This window comes from Chiloscyllium plagiosum, unplaced genomic scaffold (genome assembly GCF_037043375.1).
Source record: "Chiloscyllium plagiosum isolate Xiang-an unplaced genomic scaffold, Cpla_swu_hap1 HiC_scaffold_45, whole genome shotgun sequence".
NCBI classification, from domain to species: domain Eukaryota; kingdom Metazoa; phylum Chordata; class Chondrichthyes; order Orectolobiformes; family Hemiscylliidae; genus Chiloscyllium; species Chiloscyllium plagiosum.
Genome location: NW_028270183.1, coordinates 16205517 through 16218621, shown reverse-complemented (window position 1 = coordinate 16218621; position 13105 = coordinate 16205517). Strand labels below are relative to the sequence as shown.

At 47.4% G+C, this 13105-nt stretch overlaps 1 long non-coding RNA gene across 3 annotated transcripts in view; it reads right to left on the bottom strand.

The window, feature by feature from the left end:
- Positions 1-4069: 4069 nt before the first annotated feature.
- LOC122552201 (uncharacterized) overlaps positions 4070-13105 on the bottom strand; it is a 40241-nt gene continuing 31205 nt past the window's right edge. For all 3 annotated transcript variants that reach the window (XR_015754475.1, XR_015754474.1, XR_015754473.1), the window contains exon 4: positions 4070-5155. This is a non-coding gene — a long non-coding RNA (uncharacterized LOC122552201). The remainder of the gene's footprint in view (positions 5156-13105) is intronic.

Genomic DNA, 13105 nt, shown 5'->3' with positions numbered 1-13105 from the left:
CCTTTCCCAGATGATGTGTTCCTCCCGGCTCATCGATATGGAGTGGGAAGGGTGCGCCAACAAACTGAGGGACAGGGGCCTTCAAAGCAAACACTGGCCATCATGAAGCCCAGAGCCTGCTGGGAAATCGAGAAACAATTCCAGGCAGAGTCTGGTCTGTCGGTCAGGTAACAGTGAGGTGGTGGAAGGTGGGACAAGCAAGTCAAGAAAGAAGACCCCGTCTGGGCAGCAACTGTCCATTGTCGACGCCAGTCTTATCAATCGGTGGCTCAGTGGTTAGCGCTGCTGACTCACAGCACCAGGGACTCAGGTTTGATCCCACCCTTGGGTGACTATGTGGAGTTTGCACATTCTCCCTGTGTCTGCATGGGTTTCCTCCAGGTGCTCCGGTTTCCTCCCATAGTCAAAAGATGAGTAGGTTAGGGTGGATTGGCCATGCTAAATTGCCCATAGTATTCAGGGATGTGTAGGTTAGTGTGGATTGGCCATGCTAAATTACCCATAGTGCTCAGGGATGTGTAGGTTAGGGTGGATTGGCCATGGGAAATTGCCCAAAGTGTCCAGGGATGTAGGGATTCTATGACAATTTAACCACTTTTGATTAGATTAGATTAGATTACTTACAGTGTGGAAACAGGCCCTTTGGCCCTACAAGTCCACACCGACCGGCCGAAGAGCAACCCATCCAGACCCATTCCCCTACATTTACCCCTTCACCTAACACTACAGGCAATTTCGCATGGTCAGTTCATTTAACCTGCACATTTTTTGGATTGTCAGAGGAAACCCACGCAGACACGAGGAGAACGTGTAAACTCCACATAGACAGTCGCCCGAGGCTGGGATTGAACCAGCCTGCTAACCACTGTGCTGCCCTTTTGCAGAGATTCTGAAGAGTTATTGAAAGAGGAATATTGCTGACCAACCAGGGTGGTAATTTGGAATCTATACAGCTTGCTGTTTGGAGGACTCTCGATCTCAGTTCTCTTTTTTGCGACAATTGCATTGGTGTGGTCTGAGTGGGGGCCTAACCCAAAGCCAGGGATACAGCAGAGACAAACACCGACTCCGCCCGGACGGCTATCCACTCAGTGAGTGACGCTCTTTGGTCTGCCCGAAACTTGGGGGTCTTCCAGAGCAAGGTGTCGACCCTGACCGAGTGTTGCAGACTGGCACCCACGGTCTAGGATTACCTGCTGAGGGGGTCACTAAAGCTTGGTTCAGCTGCCACCAAGGGGCAGTGGGGAAAGACCACCGTCTGAGGTCCTGGGAGGTCTGTTCAGTTATTAGACTCTTTCAGAACCTCAGATATCGTCTTGTGTAAGTAAGGAATGCCTTTCGTCTGTTTGTTGGATACAGTCAAACTCCAGTGTTTACTTGTTTCCTCAAATCCTGCTGTACAGAACCGAACTGACTACGTGTACATTTAAAGATTTTGTTTTGAATAAAGTACATCTTTGAAATAAGAAGAAAAAGGCCTAGAGTTCTTCTGATTCTGATTCCTGAGGAGATTGACTTGATATTAGGCCTCAGGCCTCCTCCTTCACTTGAGTTGGACAAGCTGCAAAAGGCCTGCTGGGGAGACCAACGAGACACTCCAGTTTTTGATTAGATCACTCCTGGTTTCCGCCAAAAAGTCCCGGGAGTCCTGACAATTCCCTAGGAATAGAATGAAAGCATCTTTTCCCTTTTTGTCAAAACAAACAGGTTCTGGAAAGCGAAAATACGTGGGATCTTTCTTTGCCCCGCTTCCTGTGAGCAACCATTGTGCTGCGGTTTGGATCATTTCTTTACACTTGAGGCTGAGTAATTGCAGAGATGTCTGGATTTTTTTTTCTCTCATTGTTAGAAAGGTCACTGAAAAGATACATCGGGCCTTTTTTTAAAAAGGCATTTCTTGGAAATCACCCACTTCCAGATAATTGCTGGTCTTGCTTGTTTGAAATCTTTTCAGGGAAAACACATGACTGTTTTATGACTTCGGCTTGAACAATGCTTGCCAGGGAGATTGGGTTTCAGATTTTTCCATTGAAGGCCTCCTGGTGATTATTTCGCCCCTTAACTAACCCAGGCTGGACATGTCAAAGTGTGACCCTTGACCTTCAACCGCACTCCTTCCAGGCCCCTGACAGTGGTCACCTCCCCCACCCCATGGGGTGGCACGGTGGCTCAGTGGCTAGCACTGCTGCCAGGGACCTGGGCTCAATCCCAGCCTCGCGGCGACCGTCTGTGTGGAGTTTGCACATTCTCCCCTTGGCTGCGTGGGTTTCCTCTGGGTGCTCCGGTTTTCTCCCACAGTCCAAAGGTTTAGGATGGATTGCTGAAAATGTGTTGCTGGAAAAGCGCAGCAGGTCAGGCAGCATCCAAGGAACAGGAGAATTGACGTTTCGGGCATAAGCCCTTCTTCATGAATCCTCATTCCTGAAGAAGGGCTCATGCCCGAAACGTCGATTCTCCTGCTCCCTGGATGCTGCCTGACCTGCTGCGCTTTTCCAGCAACACATTTTCAGCTCTGATCTCCAGCATCTGCAGTCCTCACTTTCTCCTTTAGGATGGATTGGTCATGCTAAATTGTACGTAGTGTCCAGGGATGTAGAGGCTAGGTGGGTTAGCAGGGGGAAATACAGGGGTGGGGGGGTGGGATGCTTTTTAGTGGGTCGCTGCAGACTCAGTGGGCTGAATGGCCTGCTTTCACACTGTGGGGATTCTGTGATGTCAATCGTTATAACGTTTAAAAGATATTTGGAGGGGTACTTCAAATATCATAACGTTCGAGGGTATGGAACAAGTGCAGGAAATTGGGATGAGTGCACCTTCGGAGAAATTCCGAAATTCGGTTGCCCTGCTTGCGTGACTCCCTCCCCCACTAGCTCAGGTCTTTCCAACTGCGACTGGAGTGGCAGGTTAGCTGTTAAAGTGAGAAGGAAATGCAGGGAGGGCAGAGGGCAGTCTCAGGAGCTGGATCGAGCAAGAGGCTAAATGTGGTACCGGGGTGTCTCGGAGGATTCTAGACCACTGGGAGATTCAGTGATTGTCAGCCAGCATGGAGCTCAGAGAACAGGCATCCCCTGGTTGGGCCTGGTCCTTTCAGGGAGACTCGGCCTGACAGATACAAACAGGCGCCTCGAGATGCTGATGGCTGACTCGGAAGGTGGCAGGATGAAAGTCAAGGACTGTTGTAATGTGTAAATAAAGGATGACTTGGTGATGGGATCCCGGCCTCTGTGGCAGTTTTTTTCAGGAGAGACCAAGACAGAGACAGAAGAAGTGATTTCACAAAATATGAAAACATAACATAGAACATTACAGCGCAGTGCAGGTCCTTCGGCCCTCGATGTTGCACCGACCTGTGAAACCAGCCTGAAGTCCATCTAACCTACACTATTCCATTCTCATCCATATGCCTATCCAATGACCATTGAAACCCCTTAAAGTTGGCGAGTCTGCTACTGTTGCAGGCAATGCATTCCATCATTCCTGAAGAAGGGCTAATGCCCGAAACGTCGATTCTCCTGTTCCCTAGATGCTGCCTGACCTGCTGCGTTTTTCCAGCAACACATTTCCATCAATGCATTCCATGACCCTACTACTCTCTGAGTAAAGAAACTACCTCTGACATCTGTCCTATATCTATCACCCCTCAATTTAAAGCTATGTCCCCTCGTGCTAACCATCACAATCTGAGGAAAAAGGCTCTCCCTGTCCACCCTATCTAACCCTCTGATTATCTTATATGTCTCAATTAAGTCGCCTCTCAACCTTCTTCTCTCTAACGAAAACAGCCTCAGTTCCCTCAGCCTTTCCTCATAAGACCTTCCCTCCATCCCAGGCAACATCCTAGTAAATCTCCTCTGAACCCTTTCCAAGCTTCCACATCCTTCCTATAATGCGGTGACCAGAACCATACACAATACTCCAAGTGCGGCTGCACCAGAGCTTCTGTCCTGTCCCATCAGGGTTGGGGAAATGAGCCAGCCAAGAAGCAAAAGAAACAGCAGAGAAACCAACAAATACTTGCGAATGAATTAAGGGAGCACCATTTTGATATGTAAAAGACGGATTGGGCCTGTCCATATCAGTTACAAATTTTACTTCAGCATATGATCCTAGAAATAATGGAGACATTGGTGGTCAGCTTTGAAGATTCTATAGACTCTAGAACAGATCCAATGGATTAGAGAGTAACTAATGTTACATCACTGTTTGAAATAGGAGACAGAGAGAAAACAGGGGGTTATAGACTGGTCAGCCTGACATAGGTAGTGGGGAAAATGTTGGAGTCCATTAGAAAGTATTTAATAACAGGGCAGTTGGAAAACAGTGACTAGATTGGACAGAGTCAGCATGCATTGACAAAAGGGAAATCGTGCTTGACAAATTAATTCATTTTTCAAGGATGTGATTAGCAGGATCGATGAGGGGGAAAGCAATGAATGTGGTTTACTTGAACTTTCAGAAAGCTGTCATAAGGCCCCACATAAAAGATTAGCGTTTGAGTGCTTGGGATTGGGGAGGGGGTGGGGGTTAGCATATTGACAGATTTGGCAGACAGGAAACAAAGAGCTGGAACAAACGAGTCTTCTTCCTGTGTAGTGGGAAGTGATGTATCACAGGGATCTATGCTTGAACGCCAACTATATACGGTATGTAATTAATGATTTAGGTGAGGGAACGAAACCAAATAGAATGGAATGGCCTTTATTGTCAAGTGCAATGAATGTGTTGATGGGTTTGTAATGTTGCTTCTTGGTGTCATCTTAGGTACAGGATAGATTAGATTAGATTCGATTCCCTACAGTGTGGAAACAGGCCCTTCGGCCCAACTAGTCCACACACCTTTAACTGTAGTTACAGAGTAAAACCAAAATAAATTAGCATGGGAACAGTTGAAAAAGTCCAGAATGTGGCAGTGAGTTGTTCTGTTCCAGCCGATGCCCACTGGTCCCAGAGCACCAGGCCACGATGTCTCTATGTGCCAACGTCTGCCCAGGACCTACTCCATCAGGGAATCACCTGTTCACTTCACTCCACTGCGGGAATCGGCCCACACTCACTCTCCCGCGGGAATGACCTTCCAGCTATGGGGAGAGAGCAGTGCAGTCATGGTTCACTGGACGTGTGAAACTGGATTGGTCAGGATTCTATTCAGCGGAGTCTAGAAGAATAAAGGGGATCTCATTGAAACCTAGATGTAAACTTTGAACCGAACGAGACAGGATAAACTCAGGAAGGACGTTCTCCGATAACTGGGGAGTTCAGGGTCAGGGGTCACAGTCTAAGGATACGGGATAAACCTTTCAGGATTGAGATGAGGAGAAATCAGTTGAGGCTAAAACATTGAATGTTATCAAGAAGGAGTTGGATATCGATCTTAGGGCTGAAGGGATCAAAGAGTTTTGGGGAGAAAGAGGGGACGGGGACTGAGTTGGACAATCAGCCATGATTGTACTGCGTGCTAGAGCAGGCTCGAAGGGCTGATTGGCTATTGCCCCTTATCTTCCATATATTTACAAATCGACCCATTCAGAGATGTTGTCACACACCTCTAGAGCAGGTGGAACTTGAATTTAGACCTCCTGGTCCAGAGGCAGGGACATTATCACAAGAGCCATTAGCCATTGTTCCTGTCTGGGAAGGCAGGCTGACAAAGGGTCAAAATATAAAGCCAACCACTAAAGTTCTGGACAGTAGCCAGTCCTGAAGAAATACCAGACTGTCTGGTACAAAACAGGCCGTTTCGCCAGATACGAGGCTGCTGAGTGGGAGGGGGAGGGCCCTCCCCTCCCCTCCCACTGCCGATATAAGAGAGAAGCAGGTCAACAGGTAAGTGAGATTACGTCAGGTCACTGAGTACAGTTAACTGTAAATGTGGGTCATGGGAGAGACCCTCAGCTCTTGAATAGGGGTAAGTGAGTGCAGGTTATGGGGCAAAGGCACAGCCCATGTTTATTACTCAGGTTCACTGGGTACACGTTGCTAATAGCTCACAGGGAGAGCACAGAGTGTGAGACCTTTTGCTGAGCTCGACATATCAATGAAAAAATAACCATTGGGCAGTAATCCAGTGTTCGGTCAGACACCCTACCTGAGACTGAAAGCACATTCACCCGATTTTAGAGAGTGAATTTTTGTGAATCCTGTCAGAAGTGGCCTCAAATCTCTTCATGTGACTCAATGTCTAATTTCGCTCAGTGAAATACCTTCAAACATTTCAGTCGACGGAAGTTGCTTTATATTGAGAACTCATTGTTTGATTTCCCAAGCGCCTCGATATTTAAGGAACTCTTTGACGTCGGTAACCTCTTACACTCCACCATCCGGACTGTGAAGGGGCCCTTGCATTTTATTAATGCCTTTCTAGGCCATTGGAGAAAAGTGCTTTACCACCAATGATGTACCTGTGGATCATCCTACACTGTTCCAACTGCAGCCAATTTGCAAGTTCCTCCAAACACCACTTTATCTACTTTGGTTACACGGATTAAGGAATAAATTAATAAATTAATTGGGCGGCACGGTGGCACAGCAGTTAGCACTGCTGCCTCACAGCGCCAGGGACCCAGGTTCAATTCCCGCCTCAGGCGACTGACTGTGTGGAGTTTGCACATTCTCCCCGTGTCTGCGTGGGTTTCCTCCGGGTGCTCCGGTTTCCTCCCACAGGCCAAAAATGTGCAGGTCAGGTGAATTGGCCATGCTAAATTGCCCGTAGTGTTAGGTGAAGGGATAAGTGTAGGGGAATGGGTCTGGGTGGGTTGTGCTTCGGTGGGTCGGTGTGGACTTGTTGGGCCGAAGGGCCTGTTTCCACACTGTAAGTAATCTAATCTAATTGCTTTAAAATCCACCAGAGAGGGCCCCAGGGGTGGAGGCTGAAGGATAGCATCTTCAACAGTGCAGCACTCCTGCAGTACAGCATTGGAAGCCAGATGTGTGCTTAGGTTCTATGTATAACCCACAACGTTGACTCAGAGACAGGAGTACCACCAACCACGTCTCCAGGGAATGCAGATCCCACCACATGGGGCGCTGGTAAAATTCCTGACTTGAGTTGTCCACTTCAGGATACAAAATCCAGCCGGAAGTCTGGAATGCCATCACTTGGTAGCGCCACCTTCCAGGTGAAACATTAAAGCTGAGGGCCTGTCAGCTCAATCGGGTGGTTTTTTTCCTGATTCTCTCGAGGGATCGCTGGCTGGGCCCAACATGTATTGCCCGTCCCTAGTTGCCCCTTGAGAAGGTGGGGGTGAGCTGCCTTCTTGAACCGCTGCAGCCCACCTGCTGTGGGTTGACCCACAATATACTTAGGGAGGGAATTCCAGGATTTTGACCCACGGACACTCAACGGATGGCAATACATTTCCAAGTCAGGATGGTGAGTGGCTTGGAGAGGAACTTGCAGAGGGACAGTGTTCTTCTGTATCTGCTGCCCTCATCCTTCTCAATGGAAGTGGACGTGGGTTTGGAAGGTGCTGTCTGAGGATCTTTGGTGAATTTCTGCAGTGCATCTTGTAGATGGTTCACACTGCTGCTACTGAGCATCGGTGGTGGAGGGAGTGGGTGTGGTGCCAATGTGTCCTGGATGGTGTCGAGCTTCTTGAGTTTTGTTGGGGCTGCACCCATCCAGGGCAAGTGGGGAGTATTCCATCCCACTCCTGACCTGTGCCTTGTAGATGGTGGACAGGCTTTGGGGAGTCAGGAGGTGAGTTATTCGCTGCAGGATTCCCAGTCTGTGACAGACTCTTGCAGCCACTGTATTTATATGGCTAGCTTCATTTAGTTCCTGGTCAACGGTAACATCCAGGATGTTGATAATTGGGAACACAGTGATGGTGATGCCCTTGAGCGTTGAGGTACGGTGATTGTTGGAACCTGGCATTGTGTGGTGAGAATGTTACTTGCCACTTGTCAGCCCAAGCCTGAATATTGTCCAGATCTTGTTGCATTTGGATATGGACTGCTTCAGTACCCGAAACACTTCAGTAAATTCCAAAAGATTATATGCTCCCATTTAGAAATGGAATAAGGCTGGTTTCCATTGGTACCTGATCAATATTTCCCCTAAAATCAGGAGAGACAGATCTTCTCATCATTACCCCATTGCTGTTGGTGGGAGCTGACTGTACTCTCTCCCACCTTACCACAATGACTATATTTTGACAATTAAGACAATACAGAGCCTTGGGATTTTGGCCATTGAAAAGGGAGCTACAGAAATGCCTGTCTTTCATTCTTTAACAGGAAACACAAATGTGGTTGCTCAGTCAAAATGAATTCAAGATGGCTGCCTTCTATTGGTGGAACCAGTGCGTGAGAGGTTGCCAATTTTCTTGCTATCTTCACACTTCAGTCATCAGAAGTGGAAAATAAAGTTTAATATCCAACTCCCAGAGAAACAGAAACCTCTTGACTGCTGCTTTCGGCTGTCTTATTGAGCCGATGGAGGTTTATCGACTTCACAGGATGTGGGCATCACTCCCAGAGCTAACATTTATTGCCCATCCTAGGGGGCAGTTAAGAGTCAATCACATTGGAGTTGCATGTTGATTGATTGATCTATTGTCACGTTTACCTACGTGCGGTGAAAAGCTTTGTTTACTATCAGTAAATGCAGATCAAAGTAAGCAAGGGCATACAGATCAGAAAGAGGCATCAAAGTTACATGGCACAGAGCATGTGCTAGGCAAGATCAGCACTATTTGTGGTTAGAGAGTCCATTCATCAGTCTAGGGAAGAAGACTGATGTAGGCCAGACCAGGAAAGGTTGGCAGTTTCCTATCCTAAAGGACATTGGTGTACCAGATAGGCTTTTCTGACAATCAACAATGGGTTTATGAGACATATTTTTATTTGAATATTAAACCAAACCCCAGCTGTGCTGGGATTCGAACCCAGGGCCCCAGATGTTACTTGGGTCTCTGGAGGAGCAGATACCACCAGGCTAAGACCTCCCCTAGGTGAGGCAAATAGTCCAACCCCATTGTCGTCAGGCAGAACAAGAGGTTCATTGAGTGCGGGTAATGACAGGCACGTGAGACATTATTAAGGCTCACATGGTAGACTTTGCTCTAAGTTCACAAACTCAGCAGTTTCGGCACAGTTCACTGAGCTAAGAACACAATCAGTGGGAAACTCTCCATCCTGTTTGTAAAGTTTACTGGGTTTAAGATAAGAAAGGTGCAAAGGGCATCAGGGTACTCTCAATCAGATTTGCAAAGTTCACTGAGTACTTTGAATGTGTGCACAGGGCGAGGACTGTATCAGATCCACTGCAGTGCATTTCAGGCCTTTGCTAAGCAAATGGTAACACATAATGTTTCATGTTTTATTGATGTGCCGGCACTTGGTAATACAGAGCACTGTGGAAAAAGAGAGACACTCGCTGAGGTTTTCCATCGTGTGCTCATCAGGACACGCACAAGAATGCCAAATTTCAAGCAATCACAACGACTGATGTAACGGAGGTCCCCACATTCACCCCGTGTCTGTGTAGTTTTCCTACCAGTACTGCAGTTCCCTCTCACAGTCCAAAGATGTGCAGGTTAGGGTGGACAGACCCTGCTAAGTGTCCAGGGATGTGCAGGCTAGGTGGATTAGACATGGGGAATGCAGGGCTACAGGGATGAGGTAGGGAGGTGTGTCTGGGTGGGATGCCCTTCAGAGGGTCAGTATGGACTCGATGGACCGAATGGCCTGCATCCACACTGTAGGGATTCTTGGATTCTATGAGAAAAGGGTTCTGCCTGGACAGTGAGTCAATTCCTTCAGGACGATGGGGAAAACACTGCGGTGCTGTAGGTGCTGGGCTTGAATATGTTCCATTTGTTTGAGGAGACTATGCCTCTGCCAATGAATGCACATTGAGATGTGGTTCATATCTGCTTTTCGAGAAGCAATGTGCTGGGAGCTGGTGAATGTCAACGTAGTTATTCACCAGGTAAAGTTAGGAATTGCCCAGAAGCATAGGGGGGGCGGGGATCTTTCTCAGAGTCAATGTGTCAACCAATCAGTACACCTTTTCTCTTATAGTTTAAATGGCATAGTGTAAAGTTGGCATTCATGTATATGTGTATATATGTGAGAGAGAGAGAGTGTGTGAGTGTGTGTGAGAGAGAGAGAGACAGTGTGTGTGTCTATGTGTGAGTGTCTATGTGTCTATGTGTGTGTGTGAGAGAGTGTGTGTGTGAGAGAGAGACAGTGTGTGAGTGTCTATGTGTGAGTGTCTATGTGTGTGAGAGAGAGAGTGTGTGGGAGAGTGTGTGTGTGAGAGAGAGACAGTGTGTGAGTGTCTATGTGTGAGTGTCTATATGTGTGTGTGTGAGAGAGAGAGTGTGGGAGAGTGTGTGTGAGTGTGTGTGAGAGAGACAGTGTGTGTGTCCATGTGTGAGTGTCTATGTGTCTATGTGTATGAGAGAGTGTGTACGTGTGTATGTGAGACAGTGTGAGTGTCTATGTGTGTGTCTATGTGTCTGTGTGTGTGTGTGAGTGTGTGTGTGTGTGAGAGAGAGAGACAGTGTGTGAGTGTCTATGTGTCTATGTGTATGTGTGTATGTGTGTGTGAGAGAGAGAGACAGTGCGTGAGTGTCTATGTGTGTGTGACAGTGTGTGTGTGTGTGTGTGAGAGAGACAGTGTGTGTGTGTGTCTATGTGTGAGTGTCTATGTGTCTATGTGTGTGTGAGAGTGTGTGTGTGTGTGTGTGAGAGAGACAGTGTGTGTGTACATATATGTGTGAGAGAGAGACAGTGTGTGTGTCTATGTGTGAGTGTCTATGTGTGTGTGTATGTGTGTGTGAGAGAGACAGTGTGTGTGTATATGTGTGTGAGAGAGAGCCAGTGTGTGTGTGTCTATGTGTGTGTCTATGTGTGTGTGTATGTTTGTGTGAGAGAGACAGTGTGTGTGTCTATGTGTCTGTGCGTGTGTATGTGTGTGTGAGAGTGTGTGTGTGTGTGTGTGAGAGAGAGACAGTGTGTATGTATATGTATGTGAGAGAGAGAGACAGTGTGTGAGTGTCTCTGTGGGTGAGAGAGTGTGTGAGTGTGTGTGTGAGAGACAGTGTGTGAGTGTCTCTGTGTGAGTGTCTATGTGTGTGTGTATGTGTGTGTGAGAGAGAGTGTGTATGTGTGAGAGACAGTGTATGTGTCTAAGTGTGAGTGTCTATGTGTCTATGTGTGTGTCTGTGAGAGAGTGTGTGTGTGTGTGTGAGAGAGACAGTGTGTGAGTGTCTATATGTGTGTGTATGTGTGAGAGAGAGTGTGTGTGTGTGTGAGAGAGACAGTGTGTGAGTGTCTATGTGTGTGTGTATGTGTGAGAGAGAGTGTGTGTGTGTGTGTGAGAGAGACAGTGTGTGTGTCTATGTGTGAGTGTCTATATGTGTGTGTATGTATGTGTGAGAGAGAGTGTGTGTGTGAGGGAGACAGTGTGTGAGTGTCTCTGTGTGAGTGTCTATGTGTCTATGTGTGTGAGAGAGAGTGTGTGAGTGTGTGTGAGTGTCTATGTGTTTTTGTGTATGTGAGAGAGAGTGTGAGTGTGAGGGAGACAGTGTGTGAGTGTCTCTGTGTGAGTGTCTATGTGTCTGTGTGTGTGTCAGAGAGTGTGTGTGAGAGAGACAGTGTGTGTGTCTATGTGTCTGTGTGTGTGTCAGAGAGTGAGTGTGTGTGAGAGAGAGACAGTGTGTGAGTGTCTATGTGTGTGTCTATGTGTCTATGTGTGTGTGTGAGAGAGTGTGTGAGTGTGAGAGACAGTGTGTGAGTGTTTATGTGTGTGTGTATGTGTGAGAGAGAGTGTGTGTGTGTGTGAGAGTGTGTGTGTGTGTGTGTGTGTGAGAGAGAGACAGTGTGTGAGTGTCTATGTGTGTGTGTGAGAGAGACAGTGTGTGAGTGTCTATGTGTGAGTGTCTATGTGTGTGTGTGTGTGTGAGAGAGAGAGTGTGTATCTGTGAGAGACAGTGTATGTGTCTAAGTGTGAGTGTCTATGTGTCTATGTGTGTGTCTGTGAGAGAGTGTGTGAGTGTGTGTGTGAGAGAGACAGTGTGAGTGTCTATGTGTGTGTGTATGTGTGTGAGAGAGTGTGTGTGTGTGTGTGAGAGAGAGACAGTGTGAGTGTCTATGTGTGTGTGTGTGTGAGAGAGTGTGTGTGTGTGTGTGAGAGAGACAGTGTGTGAGTGTCTATGTGTGTGTGTGTGTGAGAGAGACAGTGTGTGAGTGTCTATGTGTGTGTGTATGTGTGAGCGAGTGTGTGTGTGTGAGAGAGACAGTGTGTGAGTGTCTATGTGTGTGTGTATGTGTGAGAGAGTGTGTGTGTGTGTGAGAGACACAGTGTGTGAGTGTCTATGTGTCTATGTGTGTGTGTGTGTGTGTGTGAGAGAGACAGTGTGTGAGTGTCTATGTGTGTGTGTATGTGTGAGAGAGAGTGTGTGTGTGTGTGAGAGACACAGTGTGTGAGTGTCTATGTGTCTATGTGTGTGTGTGTGTGTGTGCTGACAAACACAAGGTGAAAAGCTTTGAGCACGTTTATAACAGTCAGGTGGTTTCACTAAAACCATCCAGGGCTAACCACAGCTGGAATACTGTGAATTGTTTTATCCATGGAAAGACAGAATGGAATTAGACACGCTCCACTGACGGTTCCCTGGGCTCATCCCCAGCAATGGAAGGATTTTCTTACAAGTTGAGCTAGTCAGACCTGTGCTTATTGGAGTTTATAAGAATGGACAGAGGCCTCATTGGAATATTGTTAGGGAGCTCACAGGATACATGTGAAGAGGCTGTTTCTCCTTGTGGGAGAGTCCAGGATCAACAGGTAACAGATCACAAGGCCAAGATGAGGAGGATTTTCTTCTCTCAGAGAGGAGTGAGTCTGTGGAGTTCTTTCCCCTCACAGAGGGCTGTTGCGGCTGAGGTAATTAAGCATATTGAAGGCTGGGACAGACAGATCTTTAATCAGGAAGGGAAGCGAGGGATATGGGGGAAAAGGCAGAGAAGCAGAGTTGAGGATTATCAGATCAGCCACAATCTCATTGACTGGCAGAACAGACTCGATGGGCTGAATGGCCTACTATGCCAATGGCCTTATGGTCCCTCTTCCCAGTTGCTTTTCCTGGAGGGGGGTGAT